The sequence below is a fragment of the Carettochelys insculpta genome, chromosome 30, assembly GCF_033958435.1.
Source record: "Carettochelys insculpta isolate YL-2023 chromosome 30, ASM3395843v1, whole genome shotgun sequence".
Classification (NCBI taxonomy): domain Eukaryota; kingdom Metazoa; phylum Chordata; order Testudines; family Carettochelyidae; genus Carettochelys; species Carettochelys insculpta.
The window spans coordinates 15,457,957-15,475,272 of NC_134166.1; the positions used below are offsets into that span (position 1 = coordinate 15,457,957).

At 54.0% G+C, this 17,316-nt stretch overlaps 1 long non-coding RNA gene across 2 annotated transcripts; it reads right to left on the minus strand.

Moving 5' to 3' along the window:
* Positions 1–5,486: 5,486 nt before the first annotated feature.
* On the minus strand, positions 5,487–10,917 carry LOC142003919 (uncharacterized). 2 transcript variants are annotated; one of them, XR_012642898.1, is made up of 3 exons: positions 10,674–10,688; positions 9,376–10,523; positions 5,487–6,476 (listed from the first exon to the last, which is right to left on the minus strand). It is a non-coding gene; the product is annotated as an uncharacterized LOC142003919 (long non-coding RNA). The 2 variants fall into 2 exon arrangements; XR_012642897.1 differs by having other exon boundaries at positions 9,376–10,917.
* Positions 10,918–17,316: the final 6,399 nt, after the last annotated feature.

A 17,316-nucleotide genomic window follows, 5' to 3' on the forward strand; every position in this document is an offset into this window, starting at 1 on the left:
CCGCTTACCGCAGCTGGGGCCTCTTGGCGTCTTGCCTCTGCCGTGGTTTGCTCATGCTCCCGCTCTTGCTCTCTCTCCTCACGCTTTTGCTCTTTTTCCTCCCGTTCTCGTTCTTTCTTTTCCCGCTCTCGCTCTTTCTTCTCCCGCTGTCTCTCTTGTAGCTGGCACTCGTGCTTACGCTCTTTTTTCCGTTCCTGGCGCTCACGCTCACGCTTTCTTTCCCGTTCCTGGTGCTCCAGTTTCTTTAATTTCACCTTGAGTTCCAGCCGTCTCAGCTTTGCGGCGGGGGACTCTGCCCGCGATGGACCACCGCTAGCTGAGTGCGACCTGGTGGGCACCGCGTCTGTCTGACGGCGTCGAGCCCCTGCTCATGTCGGAGAATCCGAAACGCTTCCCAAGGCTGACCGGCCACTTTCTGCCGGGACAGGATCTGCCCCCCCGGATCGGTCATTCTCTTCCAGCTGTGCAATCAGCTGGGCCTTGGTCGCCTTTCCCACGGTCAGGCCCCTCTCTCTGCACAGCCCCACTAGCTCTGCCTTTAGGAGTCGGGTATAATCCATCTCCCCGCTATCTCCCGGGGTATCCACTCACCAGCAGCAGCTGCAGGAATGGCTCTGTTTCCCCTCTGGCTCTTGTGAGACTCCTTCCTTCTCTGGTGCTTAGTTAGCCACTGCTGGGAGCTCATCCGTGGGTGCAGTGCATCCCACTTCTGACACCAGTGTGATGGGGTTTAGGGGTCCCCCTGCACTGCACCCCGTTCACTGGCAGGAGAAACTCTTACTTAGCAGGTACAACAGCAGGTTTATTAGGCAACAGGTGTCCAGTTTCTTACAAAAACAACAGCATAGCAGCCAAAAACAGTTTTTTTAACCTGTTCTGGGAAAAAAAACCCGAGGGGTGCCCCTCTGGGGTGTAGCTTCCCCCTCCTCAGGCTGGCTGCCTTTCAGCTCTTCCTTTTCCTAGCCTCTAACTGCCGCCCCCGATTTAAAAACCCAGCTCAGCTTCTTCCTGCTCTTTGTTCAGGCAAAGGTGTTACCTGCCAGTTGTAGCCCCAGGGTCATCCTTAGCCACTGGAAGCTGCTGCTTGCCTTAAACATTTAGCCTAACTTACACAGGCACTTCCCCCACTTCATTACAATCAGATGTGACACAGGTCATACGGAAGGTGCAGGCCACCTCCAAGTAACACAGGAATGAAACAATGCAAAACCAAAAAGCTAATAAGCCAGCTTTGTGGGAGATTGGAGACCAGGTTATGTACTTAAAGTTAGGGAAGAAGGATCACACCCTAGAATCCAAATGGGTAGGTCCATACTCCATAGTTGACTGCCTCAGCCCCGTGGTATATTGCATTGAAAAAGATGGTAAACTTAAATGGGTACATGTATCCCAAATAAAACTGTTTCAATAATATTTCATCCCTTCTAGGCAATGCTCTCACTTGGAATCCTGCAGGCAGCAGATCACCTCCCACTAGATTGTTAACCAATTAACAGTTTTGTTTCTTTTTTCTTTTCTTTTTCCTTTTCCTTCTTCGTTTTCTAATTGCGCATGCGTTACCAGGAGAAAGAGTCCCAGAACCAGAGCTTGAAGGTGTGGAAACTCCAATTCACAGAAGTCCATCCCAGCAAAAGATGAGCCCACAGGATGAGGGATGGCTTTATCTGTTTGTAGGGATTCTCAGCACTAAGCTAGTTGAAGCAGTCATGGGAAGAGATGCAGTCCTCCTTATAAATCAACACCTAAGGAACAACTCATTCCCTAACCACCAGTCATGGATCCCTCCCAGTGACCCTCATAAAATGGTATAATAAAAATACTAGCCAAATTCTAAGACCTCTAGGGGATACCCAGGTGTATGCCTGGGAAGGGGATCTGGGACTTAAAGTTCACCTCACAGACACTGCCAGGGTAAGAAAACACTGGGAAATAGGAGTAAAAATGGAAGGTCTTTTGGGGGATACAATGTGGGTTACAAGTTACCCACTACTCCCATATGCGTGGGGTGCCTTATTAAATCAGCGACCATGGTGACTGAGATTGTGGGATATTGCCCAACACCCAGTGGGGGGGAAATTGAACTTATGGTTTCCAGACACTTGTACCAGAACTTGGGACACTAACTATACGTTTATGAGGGGGACCCCAGTAAAGAGGAAAAAGCCTAAATTGTTTAAAACTCAAATCAACCCAGTAAAAGTTTTGTTAAACCCATTACTAATAGATGTGAAAATTAGCATGGACTGGACTCAATTAAATATGTCTAGAATGGAACCTAAATGTTTACCTTCCTCCCCCGCATCCTGACGGCCTGGGTAAAGACACATCAGCCCTCCAGTGTTCGAGCAAAATGAGATGTGGCAGATACCATTTTGGGAGGAGCTGGTTTTGGAACAGGGATTATGAACACTGTGGATCTAGAGGTGATCAAAAACAAGTTAAGCACCTTATCACAGCTACAAGACAGCCTCATTCAGAAGCAGGTGCCCACCAATATGGATTTGGTCCAGCTAGGTTCAGGAAACTTAAAAGCTAGATGTGGCAGTGGCTGAACAGTATGACCTGGTTGCTATATAAGAAAGAGATGGAGTTAGAGAATAAAACTGCAATAGCCATTGGGTGTTCTGAAATGCAGATTCTCAGCTTGGCAACACTTGAGCATGAAATGTCCTGGGTATTGTCTGGAAATATTAAGGTTTTAGCACATCTCCTGAAACGATGGAAAAGATCACTGTTGAACACCTACAGCTATGAATGGATACAGTACGTCTCCAGCATGGTTAAACCTGCTTTACTATTTAGTGAAATTGTTGTCAAAGTTGGCTCACCAGCAGTCTGTGGAGACAGAGCTGTGGAAGGTGACCCCACTCCCAGTATTGACCATGGGATCCTTCTGGCTTCCCCGCGTTGTGAGTCAGTGGGCTGGGAGAGAGGACAAGCTATTGGGTACTCGAGGGTGTAATGAGTGGAGCCCTCGGAAATGGGTCTGCTTCTCCCTGCCTGTCACCAGAGAGCCATGCAGTACAGGTATCTCCTTGGGAACATGCATATGGGACGAATTAGAACACATAACACGGGCATTGTTCAATGGGCAGCGTGTGTGTCACCTCCTGGGAGAGTGTGGTTTGGGAAGACGGGAGCACCAGCCAGCCACCAGTGCATGAATGCAGCTGCAGTACTAGTGTGCTGTACACCAGCAATCACACTTACTATCTACCAAAAGTAAAAAAAATAGACAACTCTAACCACCAATGTGGTTAACTTTTCTGTAAACCTGGGCTTGGACTGGCCTAATTCAACCGATCACTTGCTCAAAGCAACAGAGGTGACTCAGTTTTTAGAACCGACACAGAAGGACATAGGGAAACGTGTCATTCAGATACTGCGTGCAAACGGAGACTCGGTAAGAATTGCTAAATCTACAAAGGAAATCACTGCATATCTTTGGTGTGAGATCTTCACAGGCTGGTCCCCCATGTCCAAGGGCATCCTGTCGGTTATGGTCCATCCCTTGCTAATCGTACTAGTATTATGCTGTATTTGCTTGTTAGGTATGTGCACCATGTGCTGTTGCATAAAAAGACTGTGCTCCAAATTAAAACCACAGGCTCACGTTACAGCCCAATACATAGCCTTAAAACAGTTACAGAAAGTGTGACCCTCTCACCACTGTCGTGAGTGAAGGGTCAAAAGGGGGACAATGTAGGGTTAATTAGAGAAAGTTAATTAGTCATATTTGATTATTCATTTGTATCCGTTTATATTTGTACAAATTCATGTCAAGTTCTGTTATAAACTCTAAAATCACTTGAACAAATCCAGACTTCACATTGTACCAGACTCCATCCTGCATCCTGTGAGCTCTCTTGGGGCTGAACTCTCGCCGAGTTCAGTGACTCGGGTGTGAATTGTAGAATTGTATTAGATGTGTGAATGGGGTATGTGTGATTGGTCCTCCACGCCAGCCTGTCCTGAAGATCAGACACTAGTGGCTGAAAAAGTGCAGACAACGCCCTGAAGGTGAGAAAAGATCCACCCCGAAGACAAAAGAACAAGGTCCCACTAAGAACAAGCAGGAAAGTCATGTCTGGACATGACTCTGGGCAGCATGACACAGCAGCACCCATAGGCTGACATCTAGCCTGTATCCTATAAAAGAAGGGGTGAGAAGGAAGGACCTCTGGGTAACGTTCTGCCTGCAACATCAAAGAGCATCAGTGCGCGCCTGACAGAGACCAGCTCTTCCTTGTGCCCGGCTTTCCTGGCCAGTCAGCCGCCACGAGCTACGAGCCCAAGCTGCCAACTCAGGCCTGGTAATTATGCAGCAGCTGCAGAACATTCGGGATGTGTGTGTGTTGTGAGTGTGTGTGTGTATAGAGGGTATGTAGCTAGGTATTAATTACTCTTCTAATAAGCGTGGCTTACTGCCTTGTCCCCTGAAAAAGATCCTGTCTGTATTTTCTGCATAACAACTGGGGCCGACGTGCGGCCCCGCAAAACATTTCTTTCTTGGGTCCCACGCACCGGGTCCCAGGACTTGGCTGGTTTGGGGTGTCCCAACACTGAGTCGGGCCTGGGAAGCACGGTGCAAACTGCTCACCCACAACACGGACTGTCAGAGCCGTGCGCCCTCCACAGCCGGTCCCAGCACCACTGCGGTTCGATCGCCCACCCCGTGGATTCCAGGTACCCGCACTCAGACAGGCTGCCCTGTCCTGGGGAGCAGCTCGGTACCTGGCGGCCAGCAGTGAGGGAGGCGGGTCACGCACAGGGCCCACCCTCTAGCCTGGGGCTGCTCTAGGCCACCCGTGGCTCAGGGCGAGGCACCGGTGGGCTTGCAGGAAGAGCCCTGGCAGCGAAGGTCGAACTGTCAACGATTACCGAATGAGCGGAAACAAGGAGTCTCCTGCGGCGCCTTAGGGCTCGGGCCACACTGGGGCAGAAGCTCAAACCAGGGTGGGGAACCTCCATCCCCACAGGCCAGATCCGGCCCAAGCCCCACCTCCCTGCCCAGCGCGCTCCCTGGCAGCCCCCTCCCACACACTGATCCCTCATTTCTGGCCCCACACCGAGCCTGGAGGTGGGGCCCACAAAATCTACTAGCCCGAGTCCCCCAGGCGGTGGGGGGGACCCTGAGGGCAGTGAGGAGGGGGACCACAGTTGGCTGTCGGTCTTTCCTCCCCCGTCAGGAGGGCTGGGGGGGCGGTTTGCCTCTCAGTTGCATGTGGCCCTGACTGAGTTTTCTGGGGTCAGTGTCCTGGAATCATGGAGTCCCAGGGCTGGAGGGGACTCAGGAGGCTGTTGAGTCCAGCCACAATCCAGCAAAGACTCCCACCCACCTAAGGCTTCTGCCCAAATAACTGGTTAATCTTTCAGATGCTGCAGGACTGTCTCCTTCTCTCTTTCCCCCTGTTGCCTCCTTCTTAAGGTGGCACAGTGGCAGTTCGTGCCCGGTATGCAACGCTGGCCCAATAACACACCGAGAGTGGAAGAAGAATCTTTATTTGGCATGCCAAGTAAGGTGCAGGGGGATCTCTCCTCAAAGCCTGCACACCTTGCAACAAGCAGTGAGCAATACTTATACCTCTCTCCTCCTTTGTTCACCCCCTCCCAACAAACCAGGGGAGAGTCTCTCATAATTCCCTTATCCACTCCCCCAGCTCAAACTGAATTCTTACTGGTCTTATGCCATTCCGCTCTGGTAATTCCCTATTGAGCAGGAGGTCAAGTACCAATAGATTATTAACAAAAAGTAAATTACAGGAAGGTAGAGTTATTCGGTCGTATAGAACAGGAACAGGATCTCATTAACAAAACAATACTGAAAATTAAGGAGGATTCACTAACAATGCTAAATTCAATATTGAACCTTATGAGAACATCAATAAGCATTCATTTACAAAACAATGTCTCTATGAGATCAGAATATAATAACGTTTCCCGTGCCAACATTTCCCCCCTTTGAGAACACTCAAGATGTCCCATATTGAGTCTTCTCATATTCCTTACTTAAAACCTGATTTATGGGTAGCATTCCCATTTTGTTATCTCTTAATACATGCATTCCTACTGATTGGTGGAAAAGGCCAACACACCCTTTAAATAATGGCAGACCTACTTGAATCCTAACAAACAGTTACATATTAGCAAATAATGCATTTTGCTACAGCATACAGAATTACTTTCGCTTAAACAACAATTTCAGTCCTAAATCCTCTTCAGCTTCTGGAGTGACACGGCTCACAGTCCACTCCTTTTCCTCAGCCAGTTCGACCTTCTTTAATCGAGTGAAATGGACCCACGGTTTGACTCCTTCTAGTTTAGCAGCAGTTTTTGTGGTCAATAAAACGAGGTGGGGTCCTTTCCACTTCTCTTGAAGGGGCTCCTCTTTCCACGTCCGAAGCAAGACGCTGTCTCCTGGCTGAATATCGTGAAGGGCTTGGTCCAACGGAATGGGCTGATTGTCACAAACAAACCTGTGGATTGAAGACATAACAGACGACAGCGACAGCAAATATTTCTTTAAAAACCCCTCCCCTATCCCCCATTCTATACCTGTACCAAGCACCCCATTCATTGGCCATGGTCGCCCAAACAAGATTTTGAATGGGCTTAATCCTAACCTCCCTTTGGGTAATATTCGGGTCCTTAAGAGGGCTAAGGGGAGGGCCTCTGGCCACTTAAGCTGAGCTTCCTGGCACAATTTTGACAAATGTCTTTTCAAAGTCTGATTCCCTCTTTCCACCACTCCGCTGGCCTGTGGTCTATATGGAGTGTGGTATTTCCATAGAATATTGAGTCCATCTGCTACTTTCTCCACACATCGGGCCGCAAAATGGGTTCCTCGGTCTGATTCAATCCATTCTGGAACTCCGAACCGGGGTACTATCTCCTTTAAAATTTTAGTGATAACCATGTTGGCCGTACAATTTTTACATGGAAATGCCTCTATCCATCCTGTAAAACGATTCACAAGTACCAGTAGGTACCGAAACCCACTGGAGCAAGGTAGTTCAGTAAAGTCAATTTGCCACACGAGTCCCGGTCCCGGGGCTGATGGTAGTGGGGAGGGTACCACGGGTCTTACATACCATACAGTCTCTAACCACCCGTCTGGCTTCATTTCTTATTCCATCTCCTATAAAGTACTTCTCTAATAATTGGATCAGGGCCTCCTGACCTGCATGTGTCCCTTGATGAAAACTCATAACCGTCGGCCTTATCAAGGGTCCGGGAAGCAACACTTGTCCTTTTTCACTTACATACCATCCTTCTCGCAGGTTCAGCTGTAACTGCTCAGCTAACTGCTGTTCTTGGGCAGAGTATTCTGGCTTCTTATGGGGATTTGGGAGAGTGGGAATCAGAGGCAAAAGAGCAATATCTTCTGTATTCGCTACCCGTTTGGCCTCTCGGTCTGCCCGGGCATTACCTCTAGTTACATCTCCATCCCCCCTTTGGTGAGCTCGACAATGGACAATAGCTACCTCCTTTGGTTCCTGTATAGCCTGGAGGAAAGCCTGGATTTGTTCTCCATATTTGACAGGCTCCCCTTGTGCTGTGAGCATTCCCCTTTCTCTCCAAATTCCAGCATGGGCGTGTGCTACCCCAAATACATACTTAGAGTCTGTCCAAATTGTAACTCGCAGATCCTTAGTCATTTCCAGGGCTCGAGTGAGGGCTATAAGTTCTGCTAGCTGAGCTGATGTACCCACTGGTAAAGGACGGGCCTCAATAGTTTCGTGCAGGCTGACTATCGCATATCCAGCTCTCCTTTTCCGTTTATCACCTGGGAACTGCCATCTGTGAACCACTCTAAGTCCGCACTTAAAAGTGGTTGGTCCTTAAGGTCAGGGCGGCTCGAATATTGAGTGTCAATAGTTTCTAAACAGTCATGCTCAATTTCCTCTGTCCCCTTTTCAGGTAACAGGGTGGCTGGGTTCAAAGTTGGACTGGTTACCAACTTAACTTCTGCACTCTCTAGCAACGACGCTTGGTACCTTGTGAGTCGGGCTTGCATGAGCCAAAGCCCTCCTTTTGCCTCCAGCAGGTCTTGGACAGCGTGTGGGGTGTTGACCTCAACTTCCCCTCCCAAAGTGAGTTTTCCTGCCTCCTCTAAGACGATGGCTGCAGCTGCCACCGCCCGCAGGCACGCTGGCCAGCCTCTAGCAACAGTATCTATTTGTTTAGAGAAGTAAGCCACAGGTCGCTTCCAACTTCCCACCTTTTGAGTTAATATTCCCAGGGCCACTCCCTTCCTTTCATGCACATACAGCTGAAATGGTTTGGTAATATCTGGTAGACCTAAAGCCGGAGCTTCCATTAGACACAATTTTAAAGCTTTAAATGCATGTTGAGCCTCTTTTTTTTTTTTTTTTAAAACAGAACAAGTCTCTGTTACTTTCTTTAACACACTCGTACAGAGGCTTAACCAGTACCCCAAAATCAGGTATCCATAATCTGCAAAATCCTGCTGTTCCCAAAAAGGCACGCAGTTGTTTCCTATTGCTGGGCTTAGGGATTTGACAAATTGCTTTTTTTTTCGCTCCTGCCAAGTTCATGCCTTTTTCTTGCTTTCTCCCTGGCTTTTGTTACAACCTGGTTACGCTCCACTTCAGACAACAGGGTTCTCATTAGGACCTGACAGTCATTCCAATCAGGCTTGTGACTGGCTAAACACCCTTTGAAAATTGAAATAAAGCGGCTAGGATCTGTGGAAAACTCCCCGGCTCGGGGTTTAAAAGTTTCCAAATCGATCGGATTAAAGGGCACATGGGAATACACCTGCATAGTAGTAGCCTGTTGATCCGCAGCTCCCAGTCTGTCAACCACTGTTTCAGTCACTAATAGATACAGTTTAACTGAGGGGGCTATTCCCAAATTATGGGAAACCCTTTCCCTGTATGGAGGGAGTGTGGGTGCAGAAGCCGAAGGGGGGTCCTGGTGACAGTTTACATTAGGCTTATTTACAGCTGGTTGTACTGCACATGATAATCCACACATTTCCTGCAGGTCTTGTCTATTTTTAAGATATTCAAAACACTGGCCATACATATGTTCTTCCCATTTACCGGTACGTTGTAAGAACAAAAGCAGCTGCAATATGGTGTTATAATTTAGGGATCCCTCTGGTGGCCACCGCTCCTGCCCTTCTAGGTTATACTGTGGCCACTCTACTGTGCACAGTCTCCTTAGTCTAGATTTAGTCATGGGGTACCCCCCTATAATTTTCCAATGTTTTAAGACACAACCCAAGGGAGTATTATCCTTGGGGCTACTTTGACCTAGTCCCATCCTTATCACAACCTATCGCCCCAACCCTATATTGGCCGTCCGGCGTCCCGGAAGTCCCTTTCACAAAAAGGGACTGGGTCTTACCTGTCCAGAGGTCCGGCTCTCGCCGCTCCACCCTCTGTTTCCTCTCTCTCTTCCACGTTGCTGCGTTGCACCGTTGTGTCGTCCCCAGCAGGGGCTGCGGAACCCGGACGCCGAGTTCCCCGGTAAAATTACCGGTGCGCGCTGGAAGTCTGACGCCGTCTCCCGCTACCCCCGCCAAGAGGCGAGCCAGGCAAGGCTTTAATTTAGAGTGCCCACCCAGGGACGCCAAAACTGTTGCCTCCTTCTTAAGGTGGCACAGTGGCAGTTCGTGCCCGGTATGCAACGCTGGCCCAATAACACACCGAGAGTGGAAGAAGAATCTTTATTTGGCATGCCAAGTAAGGTGCAGGGGGATCTCTCCTCAAAGCCTGCACACCTTGCAACAAGCAGTGAGCAATACTTATACCTCTCTCCTCCTTTGTTCACCCCCTCCCAACAAACCAGGGGAGAGTCTCTCATAATTCCCTTATCCACTCCCCCAGCTCAAACTGAATTCTTACTGGTCTTATGCCATTCCGCTCTGGTAATTCCCTATTGAGCAGGAGGTCAAGTACCAATAGATTATTAACAAAAAGTAAATTACAGGAAGGTAGAGTTATTCGGTCGTATAGAACAGGAACAGGATCTCATTAACAAAACAATACTGAAAATTAAGGAGGATTCACTAACAATGCTAAATTCAATATTGAACCTTATGAGAACATCAATAAGCATTCATTTACAAAACAATGTCTCTATGAGATCAGAATATAATAACGTTTCCCGTGCCAACACCCCGACAGGCTCATCCCGAGGGGGCGAGTGGCTTGTGCGCTCCAGGGTCGCGCATGGCCACCAGGTCAAGGGGGAGAGTCCAGACGAAGGACCCGAGAAGCGCTGAGCGGCAGAACAGGCGGAGGCCAGCCAGGGCGATGCTGCAGCAGCTGGGAAGGCGGAGGAAGGCTGCAGCAGACAGGGACCCCCAGTCATCATGGAGCCCAGGCCACCGGACCGGAGTTTTCTATCCACCAGGAGCCCTGCGTTGGCTGCGGCAGAACAGGCTCCACCTTCACAGCGTCACACAGACATCGCCCTCTGCGTGCGGCTCTCCTAAGCCTCATCCCGGCGGCGGGTGGCGACGGGATCTGGGCTGCGCAGTCTGGAAGCGTCTGGTGGTGGCACGGGAGGAGGGTGACGTGAAGACGTCCTACTTGTTATTGACCGACGGCCGAGAGAGACAGGGCTCAGCCAGAGCAATGCGGCAGCCCCCCCCGACTCGTCACCGCACAAGCAGACGCCCCACACGGTGCCCTGCTCACCAAGTGGTTGGGGATGTCCCCTATTGGCCCGGCGGGTCGGCCTGTGCCTGCGGCTGGTCATGGGCGTGCAGGCGGGTCCTGGCAGCTCTGCTCTTGGGGCGAGTTCTTCTCCCAGGTCTTTTCCTCCTTCTTCGGCTTCTTCCTCCCGGGCTTTCCTTCCCATTCGCCTGCTCTTCCCTGCCCCGCCGGTCTCGCCCTCGGGCCCCACCTGGTAGTGACACGAGTCACCCTGAGCTCTGCCATAACCATCGTTCTACCCACCAACCCTCTCACGTTTTCTCAGCATCCCTGCGTCATCCGACCCCTCGCAAAGCAACACCCAGCCCCGAAACCGGCACCGATGCAGAGCGAGGCTGGACAGACGGACAATGACTCGGCTTTCGTTCCCCATCCTGGGGCGGGTCCCGGCTCTAGCACTGGTGGGGCCATTGTGTCCCTGTAACTGCCGGGGCTGACGCTGGTTTACGCAGTGTCGATGGGCATGGGGGGGTGACTCCCCGAGTCTCACCCAGCGGTGGCTGCTCTTGAGGCCTGGCTGTGGAGTGAGGCCATAGAGCTCAGGCCTTCCAAGCCAGCTGTGGGAAAGGGACTGATCCTCACCCTTACACTTACACTGGGTGTGTCTCTGCCTCCCTCCTGGGGGGCCCAAGGATGACCCCACCATTGACACACCCCTACTGGAGGGGTACCTGCGGGGCTCCAAAGTGTGGGGGGCAGAGTCCCAGGAGCTGGGGGGCCCATCCTTGGCCAGGCACTAAGCCCAGGTCCCATCCCGCTCCAGTGTGTCCCCTGCACCTGCCAGGACCAGCCACAACCATGGCAGCAGTGAGGGCCCCAGCAATGTGCTGGGGAGTCCCTAGCTGGGAGTGTGGTGGGGCTGGATTCACCTCCAGCCTCCTGCGATGCTGGGGGCAGGTGAGTCTCCCCCTCCCTGCGTCCCCCCCCTGCAGTCGGTACCAAAGTGGCCGTAACCCCTGCTGTGCGCCAGGGCTGGGCTGGGTAAGGGACATATTCTGTGCCAGCCCCACTCCACTTCCCACATGTCCGTCCTGTGCCCCCAGCTGAGAGCCTCGCACCTGCTGCCTGGCGGGTCCCACCGCTGTGAGGGGCTGAATTCCAGCTGGCGCAGTGCAGGGGTCTGTCCTTGGGGAATCTGACAGTCCTGGCAGGCTGCAGCCATGCCCCAGGAACCCCCAGGTTCTCCACCTTCAATCTTTTCTCTAGAGGGAGAGTGCTGGGACCTGTGATGGGGTTCAGGGGTCCCCCTGCACTGCACCCCGTCCGCTGGCAGGAGAGACTCTCACTCAGCAGGTACAACACAAGGTTTATTAGGCAACAGAAGCCCAGTTTCTCACAGAAGCGACAGCATAGCAGCCAGAGACAGTCCTTCCAACCTGTCCTGGGGAGAAGACCCCGAGGGGTGCCCCTCTGGGGTGTAGCTTCCCCCTCCTCAGGCTGGCTGCCTTCCAGCTCTCCCTTCTCCTCACCTCTAACTGCCGCCCCCCCGATTCAAAACCCAGCTCAGCTCCTCCCTGCTCTTTGTTCAGGCAGAGGTGTCACCTGCCAGTTGTAGCCCCAGGGTCATCCTTAGCCACTGGGAGCTGCTGCTTGCCTCAGACATCCAGCCTGACTCACACATGCACCCCCCCCCACTCCATCACAGGACCTCAGCCTGACGAGGGAGGGGTGGAAGGAGGAGGCTGCTCCTGATGGGAGCTCGGTGGTGGGGTACACGCCGGCTTTCCCAGACATGGTCGCGGAGCTCATGGGCCTGGCCAGGGAGAACCTGCTGGGGCCCAAAGGAAGCAGGTGATGGTAGAAATGTCCGGTGTGTTCCAGGACCGCACCAGCGGGGACCAGCTGAGGCTGCTCACCCCAAGTGGCAGAACACGCTGCAAGCTGCCTGGGATGGGCCCTTCATGGTCACCCTGCAGCTGAACACTGAGACCTGGGTGGTGGAACCATCCAGCCAGGTGTGCCACCAGGTGAACCAAGTCAACATGATGAAGCCATCCTGGGCCAGTGAGAACTTGGTGCTAGCCGTGTGCAGGCTCTGGAGGGGCAGGGGGATGATCCCTTGGGGCATCTGCTCCCTGAGATGGGAGCTGGCTCCTTGCTGGGGTATATCCCCCTTTCTGACCAGCTAACACCTCCCAGCAGATGGAGATCAGGGAAGTGCTGTGTTCACACCAACAGCTGTTCTCCGACCAGCCCTGGGCTCACTTACCCGGCTATCCACCGGGTAGAGACCAGCGCCCACCCTCCTGTTCAGAGCCACAGGGAAAACAGCCCAGGACCTCATCAGAGAGGTCAGAGACAGGCTGGCCCTAGGGCTGATCCAGCCTCCTCCAGCCCCTGGGCCTCCCCGGAGAGCTGGTCCCCACGCAGGATGGAACAGTCTGGTAGTGTCGCTACCAATGCCATCGGCGTGTGCGACGCCCACCCCAGCCAAGGCTGGGCAGGACCTAGACGGGCTGGGAGGGCCAGTACCTCGTGACTACGGACCTCCCAGGGCTACTAGAGGTGCCCTTGGCCCCAGAGGCCAAGGTGGAGTCACCCCCCGCCAACCCCCAGGGCTCTGGGAGCTCCTGGTCCTACACTCACCCTCCAGGGCGCAGGCCCCTTCCAGCACTGGGTGGACCAGCTGCTGAAGGGGTGGAGGACTTTGCTGGGTGTGTATTGAGGGTAACTGTGTCTTTAGCCCAGGCCCCTCACAGCTGGCCTCACATAGGATGTTACTGAGCACTGAGCCCAGCACAGAGCTCTGCAGCCTGTGGGCCTGGCCCCCCAGCGCTACCCGGTTGAGTCTGCCCTGCGGGCGGGGGACTCCACCTGGGATCTGCCCTGCCCCATCCCACAGCCCCTCCTTCCAGCAGAGCCTCTGAGACCCCCCAGCAGCCCCTCCCCTGTCCTTCATTCTCTGCCAGGTAATGAGGGGCGCCTGGGCCCCTCTCCTCCGCCTCGCCTCTCCTCCTGCCTTTGTCCCACACCCCTGGCTGGGACCTACTGGGCAGGGCACGAGGGTCCTCTCTCCGCAGCCCCTTGTCCTCCCCCTGGCCAGGCCCGGCTGTGCCACCCACACCCAGTCTGCCGGGCACCCGTCTCTGGGGTCTCTCTTCTCCAGCTGCTGCTTGTCAGGGCCCCAGTTCTGTGCTGGTTCTGTAACAACCACCTCCCTGTCCCCTCCCGTGTTACACCAGCAACGCCCCCCCTGGGGCAGGCAAACCCTCGGACCCCCACGACTCCCCAGCAGTGTCACAGTTGATCCAGGGAGTGAAGGCTCTGCCATGGGCTCCCTCGGGGCCCTGAGCAGGGTCACCGCAGCCAGGGACCCGGGGGGAGCTCAGCCCCTCCCCAGGACGGGGCATCAGCTGTAACACTGGCGCTCCCCTTAGCATGGGCCTTCTCTCACCCAGTCCTGGGGCTCAGGCTCCGCCCCAGTGCCTGGCACTCGCCCGGGGTGGGCAGCCTCATGCCCATGGGCTGCATGTGGCCCTCTGGGGCTCTGTGTGTGGCACAGGCAGCGGGTGACCTTGGGGATGGGGAGACAAGCCCCCGCCCAGGCCTCCCACCCAAGGCCCCACCCTCCTGCCCAGGGCCCCTGCCCAAGCCCCACACACTTGGGGCAGCCCACCTCCCGTCAAAGCAGGAGACGAGCGGACCTGGCCCAGGCTTCCCCGCACACCGAGCCTGGGGAGAGAGGCCAGTGGGCAGCCGCAGCCCTCCCTGGCCCCAGGAGCAGTGGGAGGGAAGGCGGGCACAGGGTGGTCCCAGCTTTACCCAGAGCGTGGAGAGGGAGGGATGGCCCAGCCCTGGAGGACCTCAGGTCCCTGGCCTGGAGAGGGCTGGCGGCATGGCCCCAGCCTTGGTGGGTTGAAGCCTCAGCCGCCCCAGGGGGCTACAGGATCCCCACTGGACAGGGAGGGCTGGGGCCAGTGTGGGCAGGGCAGCTGGGAAGCTGCTTGCCCTGGCTTATGGCCACCCCAATGCACGGCCGCCGGGCAGGGCAGCAGATTGACAGGTTTCCTTCTGTGTCGATTTTGCCCCTGGTCTCACCGAGGTGACTGGCATGGGAGGGACATAAGAGAGAGGGAATTAGTGCTAGTATTCCACTCTGCCCCGATGTCTGGGAAAAAATTCAAAGGTGGTAAAACCTCGGCTGTAGTAGGGCCGAGCCCAGAAAAGGATTGACATTTAGCATCTTCAATCTATTGCCTACTTCATAAGGGTGCAAAGGGCCCAAGACACAGTTGTATTGCAGGAGGCTCAGAGCTGCTGTTTAGGAGATTGGATACGTTGAAAATAAAGTTCCAGAGGAAGCAGCTTGTAAAAAGGCTCCCCAAGAGGAGACGGAGAAATTGGCCTCTGTAAAGAATGTCGCCCCTTTGGGCAAATCCCACAAACATTTGGACACAGCCCTGGTCTAACCAGGCACTGGCTGATGTCCACTTGATTTCGGTTTTGGAGGATAAATTGGTCAAATATTTACTGATCTGTAAACGCTCTGCCCCCGTGAAACCGGGAGAAGCTGCAGTGTGTCCTGTAATGAGGTGTTTGTTCCTTCCATTGGCTGCATGTAAAAATGAAAGTAGAAATTGCAGCAAGCATTGCACACCTCTGCTGCAGAAGCAAAGAAAGAGAAATGCCCCAAGTCCGCACCAGGCCCAGCTAGACTCCCTTCGGGCTGGGCACCGGGCGCTGCAGCAGCACTCGCAGATCCGACGGGAACATGCAAAAGCAAAAGAGAAGATTGAAAAAGAAAATCGGGCATTACTGGGAACGGTCAACAAGTGACGTAAGAGCGAGGCGAGGCCCCAGGGAGCTCCTGCTGCGAATCCCTCATCAAACATAAGATGGGATGGGCAAACAGGGAGATGGCGCAGCAGTGTCAGGAGAAGGGACGTCAGTGACCCCAGAAGGGACAGATCTGGGGACCCCTTGAGGACGGGGGAGGGGACGATTGGATTGCTCGCCCCCACCCCTGAGCCAGACTTTTGGGCAGCAGTAACTCAGAGAACAGTTACATCTACGAGAGACGGTGGCGGGAGTGAGCCAGTAACAGGTGAGCTTGCTTCTGCCCCCAGTCTCCAGGCTATGGCCAAGTGGCTGGGGAGTTTAACCCCGAGTGTGAACACCCTTCTGCTTGGGGACAGGGAGAGTTTCAGCTCCCGAGAGCTGCACCGCTAAACGAGCCTTCGTGCAGCCCTGCGACGCCGGGCTCCTACGTAGGCCTGCAGGGCAGGAGGGTCACAGCCTGGCGGATGTCCTGACGGAGGCTGCAGAGCGACTGGGCGGTGCAACTCCCAGCCCGAGCTGCTGCAGTCTCACAGGAAAACATGACGACTCCAAACATTTCCCAACCCGGTGGGGTCTGATGCAGATGGTGGCCGGTCTGGCGGCGCGTGGTGGTGCCTCCAAATTAGCCGTGGTGCCGTTCAGAGGAGACGCTAAGAGAACGTGCCGCCTCCTCACAGCCTGACTATGCAGTGAGGGGGGAGTGTGGCGGTCCGGCCACCGCCTCCCTGTGGACAGGGAAGCTGCGTCTACACGTGCACGCTACTTCGAAGTAGCGGCACTAACTTCGAAATAGCGCCCGTCACGTCTACACGCGTCGGGCGCTATTTCGAAGTTGAAATCGACGTTAGGCGGCGAGACGTCGAAGTCGCTAACCCCATGAGGGGATGGGAATAGCGCCCTACTTCGACGTTCAACATCGAAGTAGGGACGTGTAGACGATCCGCGTCCCGCAACATCGAAATAGCGGGGTCCTCCACGGCGGCCATCAGCTGGGGGGTTGAGAGATACTCTCTCTCCAGCCCTTGCGGGGCTCTGTGGTCACCGTGGGCAGCAGCCCTTAGCCCAGGGCTTCTGGCTGCTGCTGCTGCAGCTGGGGGTCCGTGCTGCATATACAGGGTCTGCAACTAGTTGTTGGCTCTGTGTATCTTGCACTGTTTAATGAAAGTGTGTCTGGGAGGGGCCCTTTAAGGGAGCGACTTGCTGTTGAGTCCGCCCCGTGACCCTGTCTGCAGCTGTGCCTGGCTCCCTTATTTCGATGTGTGCTACTTTGGCGTGTAGACGTTCCCTCGCTGTGCCTATTTCGATGTTGGGCTGAGCAACGTCGAAGTTGAACATCGACGTTGCCAGCCCTGGAGGACGTGTAGACGTTATTCATCGAAATAGCCTATTTCGATGTCGCAACATTGAAATAATCTATTTCGAAGTTGGGTGCACGTGTAGACGTAGCCGGAGAGACCTACTCTGCCAAAGAGCTACACGCTGCTCCGGTACGCGCTGTGACGGACGAGTGGCACAAGCGCAGCCTGAGCGCCAGCTGTCGCTTGCTCCAAGGAGGGGGTGGCAGGGGCATCACCGGAGCATGGGGAGGGTAGGCTTGAGGCAGATCTCAGGGCAGGGGGCACTGGGGGAGAAACAAAGGCAGAGTCAGTACTCAAGCCCCCAGAGATTTCAGGCAGGAGCCTCGTGCCTGTAGAAAAATCCTCTTCTGAGGTGATTTATATGTCCCTGTCCATGAGCTCTGGTGTCTGTATGGTTGCCCTGCATCCTGACCAAACAGCTCTTAAGCTAAGCATTTTAAACTTATAACCTGCTTTACCAGCAGTGGTGACATATTTCCCTCACAAAC